Source organism: Anomaloglossus baeobatrachus, chromosome 10 (genome assembly GCF_048569485.1).
Source record: "Anomaloglossus baeobatrachus isolate aAnoBae1 chromosome 10, aAnoBae1.hap1, whole genome shotgun sequence".
NCBI classification, from domain to species: Eukaryota; Metazoa; Chordata; class Amphibia; order Anura; family Aromobatidae; genus Anomaloglossus; species Anomaloglossus baeobatrachus.
In genome coordinates this window covers 211,735,953-211,751,581 of record NC_134362.1, presented here as the reverse complement: position 1 = coordinate 211,751,581, position 15,629 = coordinate 211,735,953, and the positions used below count along the sequence as shown (strand labels likewise).

The window sequence follows — 15,629 nt, the reverse complement described above, 5'->3', positions numbered from 1 at the left end:
GGGAGCAGTATTATAGTAGTTATATTCTTGTACATAGGGGCAGTATTATAGTAGTTATATTCTTGTATATAGGGGCAGTATTATAGTAGTTATATTCTTGTATATAGGGGCAGTATTATAGAAGTTATATTCTTGTACATAGGGGCAGTATTATAGTAGTTATATTCTTGCATAGGGAGCAGTATTATAGTAGTTATATTCTTGTACATAGGGAGCAGTATTATAGTAGTTATATTCTTGTACATAGGGTGCAGTATTATAGTAGTTATATTCTTGTATATAGGGGGCAGTGTTATAGTAGTTATATTCTTGTATATAGGAGGCAGTATTATAGTAGTTATATTCTTGTATATAGGAGGCAGTATTATAGTAGTTATATTCTTGTACATAGGGTGCAGTATTATAGTAGTTATATTCTTGTACATAGGGTGCAGTATTATAGTAGTTATATTCTTGTACATAGGGGGCAGTATTATAGTAGTTATATTCCTGTATATAGGGGGTAGTATTATAGTAGTTATATTCTTCCACATAGGGGCAGTAGTTTATTATGTACCTTCTTTGTGTGACTCAGGGATGATTGTGTGTTATACATGTTAATATTGGGTGTAGCCCTGTTCGTACATAATTTCTTCGCACATTATGCAGTGACGCAGCGGGAGGTGACGCAGCGGGAGGTGACGCAGCGGGAGGTGACGCAGCGGGAGGTGACGCAGCGGGAGGTGACGCAGCGGGAGGTGACGCAGCGGGAGGTGACGCAGCGGGAGGTGACGCAGCGGGAGGTGGCACTTACCGGGTCGGTCAGCATTGTTCTCAGGTGGGAGGTCAGCGCCAGCACCGCGAAGCAGTTGAACATGGTCCCATTAATGACTGAATACCAGAAGTCTCTGGAGGGCAGCAGCATCACAAAAGTCACAACAAAGTCCGCGTAGAAGACCAGCATCCAGGTGATGACGGCGCAGACCATGCCGCAGCCGTCCCGTATGAACCACAGCCGGTCCGCCAGCTCCGCCTCCGAGGGCGCGGGGTTGTAGCCATCGCTGTCGCTCAGCAGAGGATGGTGCTCCACGTCTCGGAAGCGGTGCGCCGACGCCTGCATGTCTGACGGAAGCGTGTCCTGAGGAAGAGCAGACGACAGGGGGTTACAGAGACTTCCGCCGCACGCAGCGTCGCACCGCGGTGCACACACTTTACAGACTCCAAGGTCCGCGTGTGCGGAGAAATGAGAGGGGCAATGACCCTAAAGTCAGCGACCGGGAACCAAGAAGGGCGAGATACAGAGTGATGAGAAAGACAGGGGGCAAACGGGCTGATAACAGAGAGCAATAGATTTCAGGGAAAGTAAGAAAACTCACTGCTCCATGTTACCAGCCGCTGGGCAGAGGAGGACGGGTTTCCTCCGGATCTCACATATTCAGCTCCGGGCTTGGGGAGGACCCCGATTCTAGGAGAAGTCATCGCCCCTCGTACCCGGCACATTACCGCTATACTGTGAATCACGCGGTCAGGTCTGAGGCTGTCAGGAAAGCGCTGACACTTCCTCATAGAGGTGATGTTTTGTCTATTCTACCTCTCGAGAGCAGCTCGCATCCGGCCGAGGGTCTGTTACACTGTATCCAGAGCGGCTCGCATCCGGCCGAGGGTCTGTTACACTGTATCCAGAGCGGCTCGCATCCGGCCGAGGGTCTGTTACACTGTATCCAGAGCGGCTCGCATCCGACCCAGGGTCTGTTACACTGTATCCAGAGCGGCTCGCATCCGGCCGAGGGTCTGTTACACTGTATCCAGAGCGGCTCGCATCCGGCCGAGGGTCTGTTACACTGTATCCAGAGCGGCTCGCATCCGACCCAGGGTCTGTTACACTGTATCCAGAGCGGCTCGCATCCGACCCAGGGTCTGTTACACTGTATCCAGAGCGGCTCGCATCCGACCCAGGGTCTGTTACACTGTATCCAGAGCGGCTCGCATCCGGCCCAGGGTCTGTTACACTGTATCCAGAGCGGCTCGCATCCGACCCAGGGTCTGTTACACTGTATCCAGAGCGGCTCGCATCCGGCCGAGGGTCTGTTACACTGTATCCAGAGCGGCTCGCATCCGGCCGAGGGTCTGTTACACTGTATCCAGAGCGGCTCACGTCCAGCCGAGGGTCTGTTACACTGTATCCAGAGCGGCTCACGTCCGGCCGAGGGTCTGTTACACTGTATCCAGAGCGGCTCACGTCCGGCCGAGGGTCTGTTACACTGTATCCAGAGCGGCTCACGTCCGGCCGAGGGTCTGTTACACTGTATCCAGAACGGCTTGCATCCGGCCGAGGTCTGTTACACTGTATCCACTGCAATCAATCCTGACAAATGTAATAGACCATCAGGACAGCAGAGCGGACACTGGACACATTGTAACAAACCTTCAGCTGTGGATAGATTCTGGAGCATAGGAAGCCTTCATGCCCACGGCGGTGCCGGATCCCAGGACTCACCTCTCAGCCCAGACAATGGCTACGCAGACATCGCAGGCGGCTCCTGACCCCGGGATCCACGCGACATCACGTCCGGAGAGATCTGCAAAGAGAGAAGTCAGGGCAGTGAGGCCGGAGGGCGAGGACGGAGGTGCAGCCGGTAATCCCAGAGCGATCACTCCGCAGCACTGACCTGCACGGACGCGTCCCCCGACGTCACACGTATAAAACCGCGCAGCCAATCAGAGCGGCCGCCGGGAGCCGCGCAGATTATAATCCCAAATTTATAGCGCTCAGTATAATTAATTATAGACAGCTAAGTAAATCTCTGAGTCACCGGCCGTCAGACGGGTTCTGGAGAATGTGACCGGGCCGGTTCACCCGGGACGAGCAGAACCGGGAGCACAGAGCCGGACAACCCGAGGCCCGGGAATTCTCAGCACCCGGCATCATCAGGCAGGTCTGCAGGGGTTAATAATACAGAAACGTGCGGGGTCCGGACCCGACCTGAGCCCCTAAAAATATTATAATTATATATATATATATATATATATATATATATATATATATATATATATATATATATATATATATATATATATATATATATATATATATATATATATATATATATATAAACACACACATACACATATATATATACAGTGCAGACCAAACGTTTGGACACACCTTGTGAAAGAGTTTTATTTCGATGACTCTGAAAATTGTAGATTCACATTGAAGGCATCAAAACTATGAATTATCACATGTGGAATGAAATAATTAACAAACAAGTGTGACACAACTGACAATCTGTCTAATATTCTAGGGTCTTCACAGTCGCCGCCTTTTGCTGTGATTACTGCTTTGCACACTCTTGGCATTCTCTTGATGATCTTCAGTCACCGGAAATGGTCTCCAACAGTCTTGAAGGAGTTCCCAGAGATGCTGAGCACTTGTTGGCCCTTTTGCCTTCACTCTGGGTCCAGCTCACCCCAAACCATCTCGATTGGGTTCAGGTCTGGTCTCGATTGGGTTCAGGTCTGGTGACTGTGGAGGCCAGGTCATCTGGTGTAGCCCCCATCACTCTCCTTCTTAGTCACATAGCCCTTACACAGCCTGGAGATGTGTTTGGGGTATTGTCCTGTTGAAGAATAAATGATGGTCCAACTAAACACAAACCGGATGGAATAGCACGCCGCTGCAAGATGCTGTGGTAGCCATGCTGGTTCTGTATGCCTTCAATTCTGAATAAATCCCCAACAGTGTCACCAGCAAAGCCCCCCCCCCCTCCCCCATCACACCTCCTCCTCCTCCATGCTTCATAGTGGGAACCAGCCATGTAGAGTCCATCCGTTCACCTTTTCTACAAAGACACGGTGGTCGGATCCAAAGATCTCACATTTGGAGTCATCAGAGCAAAGCACAGATTTCCACTGGTCTAATGTCCATTCCTTGTGGTCTCTTCTGCTTGTTGCCGGTCCTTAGCAGGGGTTTCCTAGCAGCTATTTTACCATGAAGGCTGCTGCACAAAGTCTCCTCTTAACAGTTGTTCTAGAGATGTGTCTGCTGCTAGATCTGTGCGGCATTGACCTGGTCTCTAATCTGAGCTGCTGTTAACCTGCGATTTCTGAGGCTGGTGACTCGGATAAACTTATCCTCCGCAGCAGAGGTGACTCTTGGTCTTCCTTTCCTGGGGTGGTCCTCATGTGAGCCAGTTTCTTTGTAGCGTTTCATGGTTTTTGCCACTGAACTTGGGGACACTTTCAAAGTTTTCCCAATTTTTCGGACTGCCTGACCTTCATTTCTTAATGTAATGATGGCCGCTCGTTTTTCTTTACTCAGAATTTGTATTATGGCAAGAAAAAAGCAGCTAACAGTGTATTCAGTAGGACAATCAGCTGTATCCACCAGACTCTGCACAACACAACTGATGGCCCCAACCCCATTTATAAGGCAAGAAATCCCAATTATTAACCCTGACAGGGCGCACCTGTGATGTGAAAACAGTTTCCGGTGACAAGACAATGCCAAGAGTGTGCAAAGCAGTAATCACAGCAAAAGGGGGCGACTGTGAAGAACCTAGAATATTAGACAGATTGTCACTTGTGTCACACTTGTTTGGTAAGTATTTCATTCCACAGGTGGTAATTCAGTTTGATGCCTTCAATGTGAATCTACAATTTTCAGACTCATGGAAATAAAGAAAACTCTTTGAATGAGAAGGTGTGTCCAAACTTTTGGTCTGTACTGTACATATATACATACACATACACACGTAAAAGGGTAACAATGTTTTGCAATTTTGACTTTCCAGCTCCAAATCTCACCATCCACTGCAGCAGATGTCTCAAACACACGGTGGTCCGTGGCCCCTCCGGCTGCTTCTTTAGGCCCACAAGCACGTGCCCCCTTTGACGATTGTGGCCGAAGCAGGGGCCGCAGCTGTCAGTGCTTAATTTCAGATGAAGGTTCTCCCGGCTCTGCGCAGTCAAGTTCTCTCTGCACTAGTCCAATGGCAGCAGCTGGCCAATCAGAGGCAAGCAACTGATGTGTATGACAGAGAAGAGACCTGACCAGTATACACCAACACTGGGAATACAGCTCAGGAGCGGCAGGAGGCAGCACACAGCCGGCTCAGGAGCGGCAGCAGGCAGGCGGCAGCACACAGCCGGCTCAGGAGCGGCAGCAGGCAGCACACAGCCGGCTCAGGAGCGGCAGCAGGCAGGCGGCAGCACACAGCCGGCTCAGGAGCGGCAGCAGGCAGGCGGCAGCACACAGCCGGCTCAGGAGCGGCAGCAGGCAGGCGGCAGCACACAGCCGGCTCAGGAGCGGCAGCAGGCAGGCGGCAGCACACAGCCGGCTCAGGAGCGGCAGCAGGCAGGCGGCAGCACACAGCCGGCTCAGGAGCGGCAGCAGGCAGGCGGCAGCAGGCAAGCGGCAGCACACAGCCGGCTCAGGAGCGGCAGCAGGCAGGCGGCAGCACACAGCCGGCTCAGGAGCGGCAGCAGGCAGGCGGCAGCACACAGCCGGCTCAGGAGCAGCAGCAGGCAGGCGGCAGCACACAGCCGGCTCAGGAGTGGCAGCGGGTATTCGTCCTTTACAGAAATTTCATGGATTTGTCAATATAATTTAAAGGGAACCTGTCAGCAGAAATGTCCCCTAAAACCTAACAGATTCCCCCTCTGCAGCTCCTGGGCTGCATTCTATAAAGGTCCCTGTTATGATTGTGCCCCCTTTCTGACCGAAAAAAAGTGTTTATAAAGTTGTACCTTTTTGGCTTCTGATTCTGTAAATCCGTCACGGGGGCGGGCTGCCTGATGGCCGTTATTCTGCCCCCTGGTCCTGTATGCCGCCCCCATCGCCGATTTCAATACTTCTGGACGCCGCCCACTGCTCCAGCCATCCCCGCGCATGCCCAGTGCCCATCTCTCGGGGATGAGCACTGTGCCCAGCGTCACCGCTGGTGACGTGCACGCAGGGTTAAGATTATGGGCGGTGCTGTGATGTTTATTCCTAAGCAACCGCCCATAATCGCGGGACCGCGTTTTCCCCCTCGGCCTGCTTCTGCTTCCTGCCTCGGGGCAAGATGGGAAGGAGGCGAAGTGAGGTCAGCAGCAGCGCGCTTGCGCAGAAAGAAGCAGGCCGAGGGGGAAAGCGCGGTCCCGCGATTATGGGCGGTTGCTTAGCAATAAACATCACAGCACCGCCCATAATCTTAACCCTGCGTGCACGTCACCAGCGGTGACGCTGGGCACAGTGCTCATCCCCGAGAGATGGGCACTGGGCATGCGCGGGGATGGCTGGAGCAGTGGGCGGCGTCCAGAAGTATTGAAATCGGCGATGGGGGCGGCATACAGGACCAGGGGGCAGAATAACGGCCATCAGGCAGCCCGCCCCCGTGACGGATTTACAGAATCAGAAGCCAAAAAGGTACAACTTTATAAACACTTTTTTTCGGTCAGAAAGGGGGCACAATCATAACAGGGACCTTTATAGAATGCAGCCCAGGAGCTGCAGAGGGGGAATCTGTTAGGTTTTAGGGGACATTTCTGCTGACAGGTTCCCTTTAACAAATTATGTTTGTAATTATCAATCAGTAACCATAGAAACGGCCGAATAAAAGAGCGAAAAACACAAACCACAAAACGTGAAAAACAAAATGTGTCAGTCTGTAGATATGTGACAGCGCCGTCCTCCAGATCAGCCTCCATCCGGACCCGTCTCAGGCACCACTTCAGACAGAGGCTAATCTGCAGGCCGGCGCAGCTCCATATGGAGGCTGATCCGGACGGAGGCTGATCTGGAGGCCGGCGCCGCGCCGGACAGAGGCTGTAGTATACGGAGGTCGTCACCGCTCTGGACAGAGGCTGTAGTATACGGAGGTCGTCACCGCTCTGGACAGAGGCTGTAGTATACGGAGGTCGTCACCGCTCCGGACAGAGGCTGTAGTATACGGAGGTCGTCACCGCTCCGGACAGAGGCTGTAGTATACGGAGGCCGGCGTCGCTCCGGACGGAGGCTGTAGTATACGGAGGCCGGCGTCGCTCCGGACGGAGGCTGTAGTATACGGAGGCCGGCGTCGCTCCGGACGGAGGCTGTAGTATACGGAGGCCGGCGTCGCTCCGGACGGAGGCTGTAGTATACGGAGGCCGGCGTCGCTCCGGACGGAGGCTGTAGTATACGGAGGCCGGCGTCGCTCCGGATGGAGGCTGTAGTATACGGAGGCCGGCGTCGCTCCGGATGGAGGCTGTAGTATACGGAGGCCGGCGTCGCTCCGGATGGAGGCTGTAGTATACGGAGGCCGGCGTCGCTCCGGATGGAGGCTGTAGTATACGGAGGCCGGCGTCGCTCCGGATGGAGGCTGTAGTATACGGAGGCCGGCGTCGCTCCGGATGGAGGCTGTAGTATACGGAGGCCGGCGTCGCTCCGGATGGAGGCTGTAGTATACGGAGGCCGGCGTCGCTCCGGATGGAGGCTGTATACGGAGGCCGGCGTCGCTCCGGATGGAGGCTGTATACGGAGGCCGTCGCCGGTCCGGATGGAGGCTGTATACGGAGGCCGTCGCCGGTCCGGATGGAGGCTGTATACGGAGGCCGTCGCCGGTCCGGATGGAGGCTGTATACGGAGGCCGTCGCCGGTCCGGATGGAGGCTGTATACGGAGGCCGTCGCCAGTCTGGATGGAGGCTGTATACGGAGGCCGTCGCCAGTCCGGATGGAGGCTGCATACGGAGACCGGCGTCAGTCCGGATGGAGGCTGTATACGGAGGCCGGCGTCGCTCCGGATGGAGGCTGTATACGGAGGCCGGCGTCAGCCCGGATGGAGGCTGTATACGGAGGCCGGCGTCGCTCCGGATGGAGGCTGTATACGGAGGCCGTCGCCGGTCCGGATGGAGGCTGTATACGGAGGCCGTCGCCAGTCCGGATGGAGGCTGCATACGGAGACCGGCGTCAGTCCGGATGGAGGCTGTATACGGAGGCCGGCGTCGCTCCGGATGGAGGCTGTATACGGAGGCCGCTCTGCGCTGTATACGGAGGGGATGCTCCTATATCCGCTGTTCACACTCAGGCTCCGCAGCTGCGGCTCCCGTACATACATGCAGTCCCCGTCACATTGCCGCACTGTCTGCACTCAGCCCTCGCACATGCGCGGATATTCACCTGTCCTGGTTATTCCTGAGGTGACACCTGTCACACGCGGCTGCTGCAGCGCCTCTTGGCCCTTGCCCCGGGGATGTCCTCCCGGCCGCTGTCACCTGGCGCCGCCTCCTCACCTGCCCCCGCCGCGCTCCTCCATTGTCCCTCGGATGCCGCCACAGCCCCTCCGTCTCCGCCTGGACCCAGCTGCCACTTCCGGGGTCGGGGATCGGCTCTTTCCGGAGCCGCTGAAGAGGATTTCGGTGAATTTCGGGGAGTCTGTAACACGCATGCGTCAGGTCATGGAACGTACAGAATACGGCGGAGTATTGACGCCATATTGCTTGAGGGCAAAAAAAAAAAAAAAAAGGCATGTGTCCGCCATCTTGGTTGTGGCAGATTGTTTTACCTCTCCTTCATAACTAGATATATCTGCGCAGTGTATGAGGCAGGAGTGTATGGGGCAGGAGTGTATGGGGCAGAAGTGTATGGGGCAGGAGTGTATGGGGCAGGAGTGTATGGGGCAGGAGTGTATGGGGCAGAAGTGTATGGGGCAGGAGTGTATGGGGCGGGGGTGTATGGGGCAGAAGTGTATGGGGCGGGGGTGTATGGGGCAGAAGTGTATGGGGCGGGGGTGTATGGGGCAGAAGTGTATGGGGCGGGGGTGTATGGGGCAGGAGTGTATGGGGCAGGAGTGTATGGGGCAGGAGTGTATGGGGCAGGAGTGTATGGGGCGGGGGTGTATGGGGCAGAAGTGTATGGGGCGGGGGTGTATGGGGCAGAAGTGTATGGGGCGGGGGTGTATGGGGCAGAAGTGTATGGGGCAGGAGTGTATGGGGCGGGGGTGTATGGGGCAGAAGTGTATGGGGCGGGGGTGTATGGGGCAGAAGTGTATGGGGCAGAAGTGTATGGGGCAGAAGTGTATGGGGCAGAAGTGTATGGGGCGGGGGTGTATGGGGCAGAAGTGTATGGGGCGGGGGTGTATGGGGCAGAAGTGTATGGGGCAGGAGTGTATGGGGCAGAAGTGTATGGGGCAGGAGTGTATGGGGCGGGGGTGTATGGGGCAGAAGTGTATGGGGCGGGGGTGTATGGGGCGGGGGTGTATGGGGCGGGGGTGTATGGGGCAGAAGTGTATGGGGCGGGAGTGTATGGGGCGGGAGTGTATGGGGCGGGGGTGTATGGGGCGGGGGTGTATGGGGCGGGGGTGTATGGGGCGGGGGTGTATGGGGCAGAAGTGTATGGGGCGGGGGTGTATGGGGCAGAAGTGTATGGGGCGGGGGTGTATGGGGCAGAAGTGTATGGGGCAGGAGTGTATGGGGCAGGAGTGTATGGGGCGGGGGTGTATGGGGCAGGAGTGTATGGGGCGGGGGTGTATGGGGCAGAAGTGTATGGGGCGGGAGTGTATGGGGCGGGGGTGTATGGGGCAGAAGTGTATGGGGCGGGGGTGTATGGGGCAGAAGTGTATGGGGCAGGAGTGTATGGGGCAGAAGTGTATGGGGCGGGGGTGTATGGGGCGGGGGTGTATGGGGCGGGGGTGTATGGGGCAGGAGTGTATGGGGCAGGAGTGTATGGGGCAGAAGTGTATGGGGCAGGAGTGTATGGGGCAGGAGTGTATGGGGCAGGAGTGTATGGGGCAGGAGTGTATGGGGCAGGAGTGTATGGGGCAGGAGTGTATGGGGCAGGAGTGTATGGGGCAGAAGTGTATGGGGCAGGAGTGTATGGGGCAGAAGTGTATGGGGCAGGAGTGTATGGGGCAGGAGTGTATGGGGCAGGAGTGTATGGGGCGGGGGTGTATGGGGCAGAAGTGTATGGGGCGGGGGTGTATGGGGCAGAAGTGTATGGGGCGGGGGTGTATGGGGCGGGGGTGTATGGGGCAGAAGTGTATGGGGCAGGAGTGTATGGGGCGGGGGTGTATGGGGCAGAAGTGTATGGGGCAGGAGTGTATGGGGCGGGGGTGTATGGGGCAGAAGTGTATGGGGCAGAAGTGTATGGGGCGGGGGTGTATGGGGCAGAAGTGTATGGGGCGGGGGTGTATGGGGCAGAAGTGTATGGGGCGGGGGTGTATGGGGCAGAAGTGTATGGGGCAGGAGTGTATGGGGCAGAAGTGTATGGGGCAGGAGTGTATGGGGCAGGAGTGTATGGGGCAGAAGTGTATGGGGCAGAAGTGTATGGGGCAGAAGTGTATGGGGGCAGGAGTGTATGGGGCAGGAGTGTATGGGGCAGGAGTGTATGGGGCAGGAGTGTATGGGGCGGGGGTGTATGGGGCAGAAGTGTATGGGGCGGGGGTGTATGGGGCGGGGGTGTATGGGGCGGGGGTGTATGGGGCGGGGGTGTATGGGGCAGAAGTGTATGGGGCGGGAGTGTATGGGGCGGGGGTGTATGGGGCGGGGGTGTATGGGGCGGGGGTGTATGGGGCGGGGGTGTATGGGGCGGGGGTGTATGGGGCAGAAGTGTATGGGGCGGGGGTGTATGGGGCAGAAGTGTATGGGGCAGGGGTGTATGGGGCAGAAGTGTATGGGGCAGAAGTGTATGGGGCGGGGGTGTATGGGGCAGAAGTGTATGGGGCAGGAGTGTATGGGGCAGGAGTGTATGGGGCGGGGGTGTATGGGGCAGGAGTGTATGGGGCGGGGGTGTATGGGGCAGGAGTGTATGGGGCGGGAGTGTATGGGGCGGGAGTGTATGGGGCGGGGGTGTATGGGGCAGAAGTGTATGGGGCGGGGGTGTATGGGGCAGAAGTGTATGGGGCAGGAGTGTATGGGGCAGAAGTGTATGGGGCGGGGGTGTATGGGGCGGGGGTGTATGGGGCGGGGGTGTATGGGGCAGAAGTGTATGGGGCGGGGGTGTATGGGGCAGGAGTGTATGGGGCGGGAGTGTATGGGGCGGGAGTGTATGGGGCGGGAGTGTATGGGGCGGGGGTGTATGGGGCGGGGGTGTATGGGGCAGAAGTGTATGGGGCGGGGGTGTATGGGGCAGGAGTGTATGGGGCAGGAGTGTATGGGGCAGGAGTGTATGGGGCAGGAGTGTATGGGGCAGGAGTGTATGGGGCAGAAGTGTATGGGGCAGGAGTGTATGGGGCAGGAGTGTATGGGGCAGTAGTATATGGGGCAGAAGTGTATGGGGCAGGAGTGTATGGGGCAGAAGTGTATGGGGCGGGGGTGTATGGGGCAGAAGTGTATGGGGCGGGGGTGTATGGGGCAGGAGTGTATGGGGCGGGGGTGTATGGGGCAGGAGTGTATGGGGCAGAAGTGTATGGGGCAGGAGTGTATGGGGCGGGGGTGTATGGGGCGGGGGTGTATGGGGCGGGGGTGTATGGGGCGGGGGTGTATGGGGCAGAAGTGTATGGGGCGGGGGTGTATGGGGCAGGAGTGTATGGGGCAGGAGTGTATGGGGCAGGAGTGTATGGGGCAGGGGTGTATGGGGCAGAAGTGTATGGGGCGGGGGTGTATGGGGCAGAAGTGTATGGGGCGGGGGTGTATGGGGCAGGAGTGTATGGGGCAGGAGTGTATGGGGCGGGGGTGTATGGGGCGGGGGTGTATGGGGCGGGGGTGTATGGGGCGGGGGTGTATGGGGCAGGAGTGTATGGGGCAGGAGTGTATGGGGCAGGAGTGTATGGGGCAGGAGTGTATGGGGCAGGAGTGTATGGGGCAGAAGTGTATGGGGCAGGAGTGTATGGGGCAGAAGTGTATGGGGCAGGAGTGTGTGGGGCGGGGGTGTGTGGGGCGGGAGTGTGTGGGGCGGGAGTGTGTGGGGCGGGGGTTTATGAGGCGGGGGTTTATGAGGCGGGGGTGTGTGGGGCGGGAGTGTGTGGGGCGGGGGTGTCACAAACCACCGGGGGGGTCACTCAGAAATCCCCCGCGCTGGCTACCAGTACGTCACAATCGGGGGGTAACAAGTGGGGGTCACCCCTCCTTTATACCTCCCGACCGACAGACAGAGCACGTGACGCGCTCTCTAGCGCCCCTCTTATAGTCAGGCCAATTATGGAATTGCCCGACAATAAGCAAGGAGGCCGCTATACTACTTATGCCGATTATTGAAGGGTCCCCGGTGAGAGTAAGGTATATATTCCCCCGACCTCCGCGGGCGGAATATATAAAATCTCCCCGAATCTCACTGGCCTCCCCCACAATAATCCTTGGCACAATTCGCTGCCACCAACCGATTTACGGTAACTATTAGCCGAACACACAGGCGTGGGATTCAAGATCGAGATAACAGAACAGCCCAAGATTAATTATATAATTTAATCAGCCTAAAGCACACTAGAAACTACAATATATACAATAGGGAATCTACAGAATATACATATGTCAGAGTACAGTTACAATCAAAGCATGGGTTACAAACAGGCATACACAGTTCCAGCAGTTACCTTGTTGCGTCTGGCCACAGGGGGGCGCTGTACCCAGGTTTCTAGGATCCTTCCCACAGATGTTTCCTACACGTGCCCCCAGCGGAAAGAACCCTGGAAAATGGCCGAAGTAGGGTTATCAACCTGGCCAAATCCAGGTCCCCTCCTACCTTCGTGACCTCAGAGGGAGCACTGCTCCACCCCTGGCTTGAGTTATGGACAATATCCCAACATGGAATATGGGCCATAACTTTGCCTGGGAGCGTCGTAGGCGGACGCCAATGCTCTCATTGTGACAGTTATGAATTTAGCTACAGAACGAGGGGACTCATGACCTGTCTGCCAGTTCCCCATTGGCTGATATCACGCCTGGGGCATTTCCCAATGTCCTGCTCCCATAAAAAGGGTGTGCCGGCATCGTCCGCCTGCGGAGACACCATTTTTATGGTTGCCATATTTATCGGAAATATGGCTTGCGAGATATGAACCATTTTTTACTGGAGTCGTTCTGTCTAGCTAGTTCCATAGCCTTGCTAATGAGATACAACTCTTGTTACAGGGTGACGGCAGGGAGTCATCCTGTGTCCTTTGTTCCCACATCACCTAATTTCCATATCACAGGACATGGCCATGGAGGTGTAAGTGGAACACTGAGAACAAGAAGGGAGGGGGCACTGCCAGGGAGTGATGAGGGATTATGACTGGAGTCATAATTCATCTTCATATCCCGGGATTTGCCTCACACCTCCCCCCTTTTGAGGGCGCTAGGGGGCAGCACACTCCGGTGTTCCCCCGTGCGCCCGTCCGCGACCTCTCCTTGTCGGGACAGCCCGTCTGCGTTACCGTGGTCACGGCCCCTTTTGTGGCGAATGGTGAAGTTGTATTGCTGGAGCGCAAGGCTCCATCGCAACAATCGCCCATTCGTCCCAGAGACGGTGTGCAACCAGCTGAGGGGATTGTGGTCCGTCTCCACGATGAAGTGGCGCCCGTATAGATAGGGTTGCAGACGCTGCAGGGCCCACACTATGGCCAGGCACTCCTTCTCCATCGTGGAATAGGCAACTTCCCTTGGTAACAGCTTCCTGCTCAGGTACAAGACTGGGTGCTCTTGGCTCGCAGAGTCCACCTGGCTGAGCACCGCACCGAGGCCGAAGTCACTGGCGTCGGTCTGTACTACAAACGGCCGCGTGAAGTCGGCTGCCTGTAGCACGGGCGGGCTGGACAGGGCGTCCTTTAGGGCCCGGAAGGCTGTCTCGCAGTCCATTGTCCAATCGACTGCAGAGGGCAGCTTCTTCTTGGTGAGGTCCGTCAAGGGCTTTGCCAGGCTACTATAGCATGGAACAAACCTCCTATAGTACCCAGCGGTCCCCAAGAAGGACATCACCTGCTTCTTGGTCCTGGGGGTGGGCCAGGATGCGATGGCTTCCACTTTCTCAGGCTCGGGCTTCAGTGTTCTCCCACCTACCCGGTGACCGAGGTACTGGACCTCGCTCATGGCCAGCTGACACTTTCCCGGCTTGATGGTCAAACCTGCCCGGTGGATCCGCCTGAGCACCTGTGCTAGATGCTCTAGGTGGTCCTCCCAGGTGGGACTGAAGACGGCAATGTCATCCAGGTACGCGGCCGCGTACCCTTCAAGTCCCTTGAGCAGGGTGTTGACCATCCGCTGGAAAGTGGCAGGGGCATTCCTCATCCCGAATGGCATCACCGTGGACTCGTACAGTCCAAATGGGGTAATAAAGGCAGAGCGTTCCCTGGCCTTGCGAGTCAGGGGGATCTGCCAATATCCCCGGCTCAGGTCCATGATGGTCAGGTACTGAGCCCCGGCCAACTGATCGAGCAGGTCATCGATGCGTGGCATTGGGTACGCATCGGCGACCGTGACAGCATTGAGCCCCCTGTAGTCCACGCAGAACCGAGTGGTTCGGTCCTTCTTAGGGACGAGGACTACAGGCGAGGCCCAAGCGCTGTTGGATGCCTGGATCACCCCCAGCTTCAGCATCTCGTCAATCTCCTGGCGCATGTGTTGCTGCACCTCCAGGGAGACCCGATATGCTGAACGCCGGATCGGGGGATGATCCCCAGTGTCCACGTGATGGACAGCCAAGTCAGTCCTTCCGGGCTGGTTGGTAAACAACCCCCGGAAGGGGAGGAGGGTGGCCCACAGCTGGGACCGTTGGTCTTCCAAGAGCTGGTGGCCAACCTCCACATCCTCAATGGATCCGCCTGCCCTAACCTGGGCTAGCATATCCAAGAGGGTTTCCGCTTCTCCCTCCTCGGGCAGGTTGCACACGGGGAGCGCACATGCCTCCCGCTCATGATGTGCCTTCATCATGTTCACATGGAAGGGCTTCCGCCTTCCACGGGCAGGGTCCAGGGTGACCAGGTACGTTACAGGGTTGAGCTGCTGGTACACGAGGTATGGGCCTTCCCAGGCTGCCTGAAGCTTGTCCTGTGGTACGGGGACCAGTACCCACACCTTTTGACCCACTTGGTAGGTCCTCTCACAAGCGTTCTGGTCGTACCAACGCTTCTGATCGGCCTGGGCTTGAGCCATATTGTCGTGTACCAGTTGCGTCAAGGCCTGCATTTTGTCCCGGAAGCGCATGACATACTCGATAACCGACACTCCAGGGGTGGCCAAATCCCCTTCCCAAGCCTCTTTCACCAGAGCCAGGGGGCCCCGCACACGTCGCCCGTACAGGAGCTCAAACGGTGAGAATCCTGTTGAGGCCTGTGGAACCTCCCGGTAAGCAAATAACAGGTGTGGGAGATACCGCTCCCAGTCACGCCCATGGGAGTCGACCAACATCTTAAGCATCTGCTTTAAGGTGCCATTGAACCGCTCGCACAGGCCATTAGTCTGTGGATGGTACGGGCTGGCCACCAGATGTCGCACCTGGACTTGCTTACAGAGGGCCTCCATCAGCTGGGACATGAATTGGGTCCCCCGGTCTGTGAGCATTTCCTGGGGAAAACCCACTCGGGAGAAAATCTCCAGCAATGCGGTGGCCACCTTGTCAGCCCGAATGGACGACAAGGCCACTGCTTCTGGGTACCGGGTGGCATAGTCCACTACCGTCAGTAGGAAGCGTTTCCCGGAGCTGCTGGGGATGGCCAGCGGGCCGACCAGATCCACAGCCACCCTCCTGAAAGGCTCATCGATGATTGGCAGAGATACTAGT

At 56.7% G+C, this 15,629-nt stretch overlaps 1 long non-coding RNA gene across 2 annotated transcripts; it reads right to left on the bottom strand.

Moving 5' to 3' along the window:
• Positions 1-797: 797 nt before the first annotated feature.
• LOC142254281 (uncharacterized) lies at positions 798-8,363 on the bottom strand. Of its 2 annotated transcripts, XR_012727220.1 has the most exons (4): positions 8,118-8,363; positions 4,786-4,980; positions 2,477-2,558; positions 798-1,117 (listed from the first exon to the last, which is right to left on the bottom strand). It is a non-coding gene; the product is annotated as an uncharacterized LOC142254281 (long non-coding RNA). The 2 variants fall into 2 exon arrangements; XR_012727219.1 differs by lacking the exon at positions 4,786-4,980 and having other exon boundaries at positions 8,118-8,343.
• Positions 8,364-15,629: the final 7,266 nt, after the last annotated feature.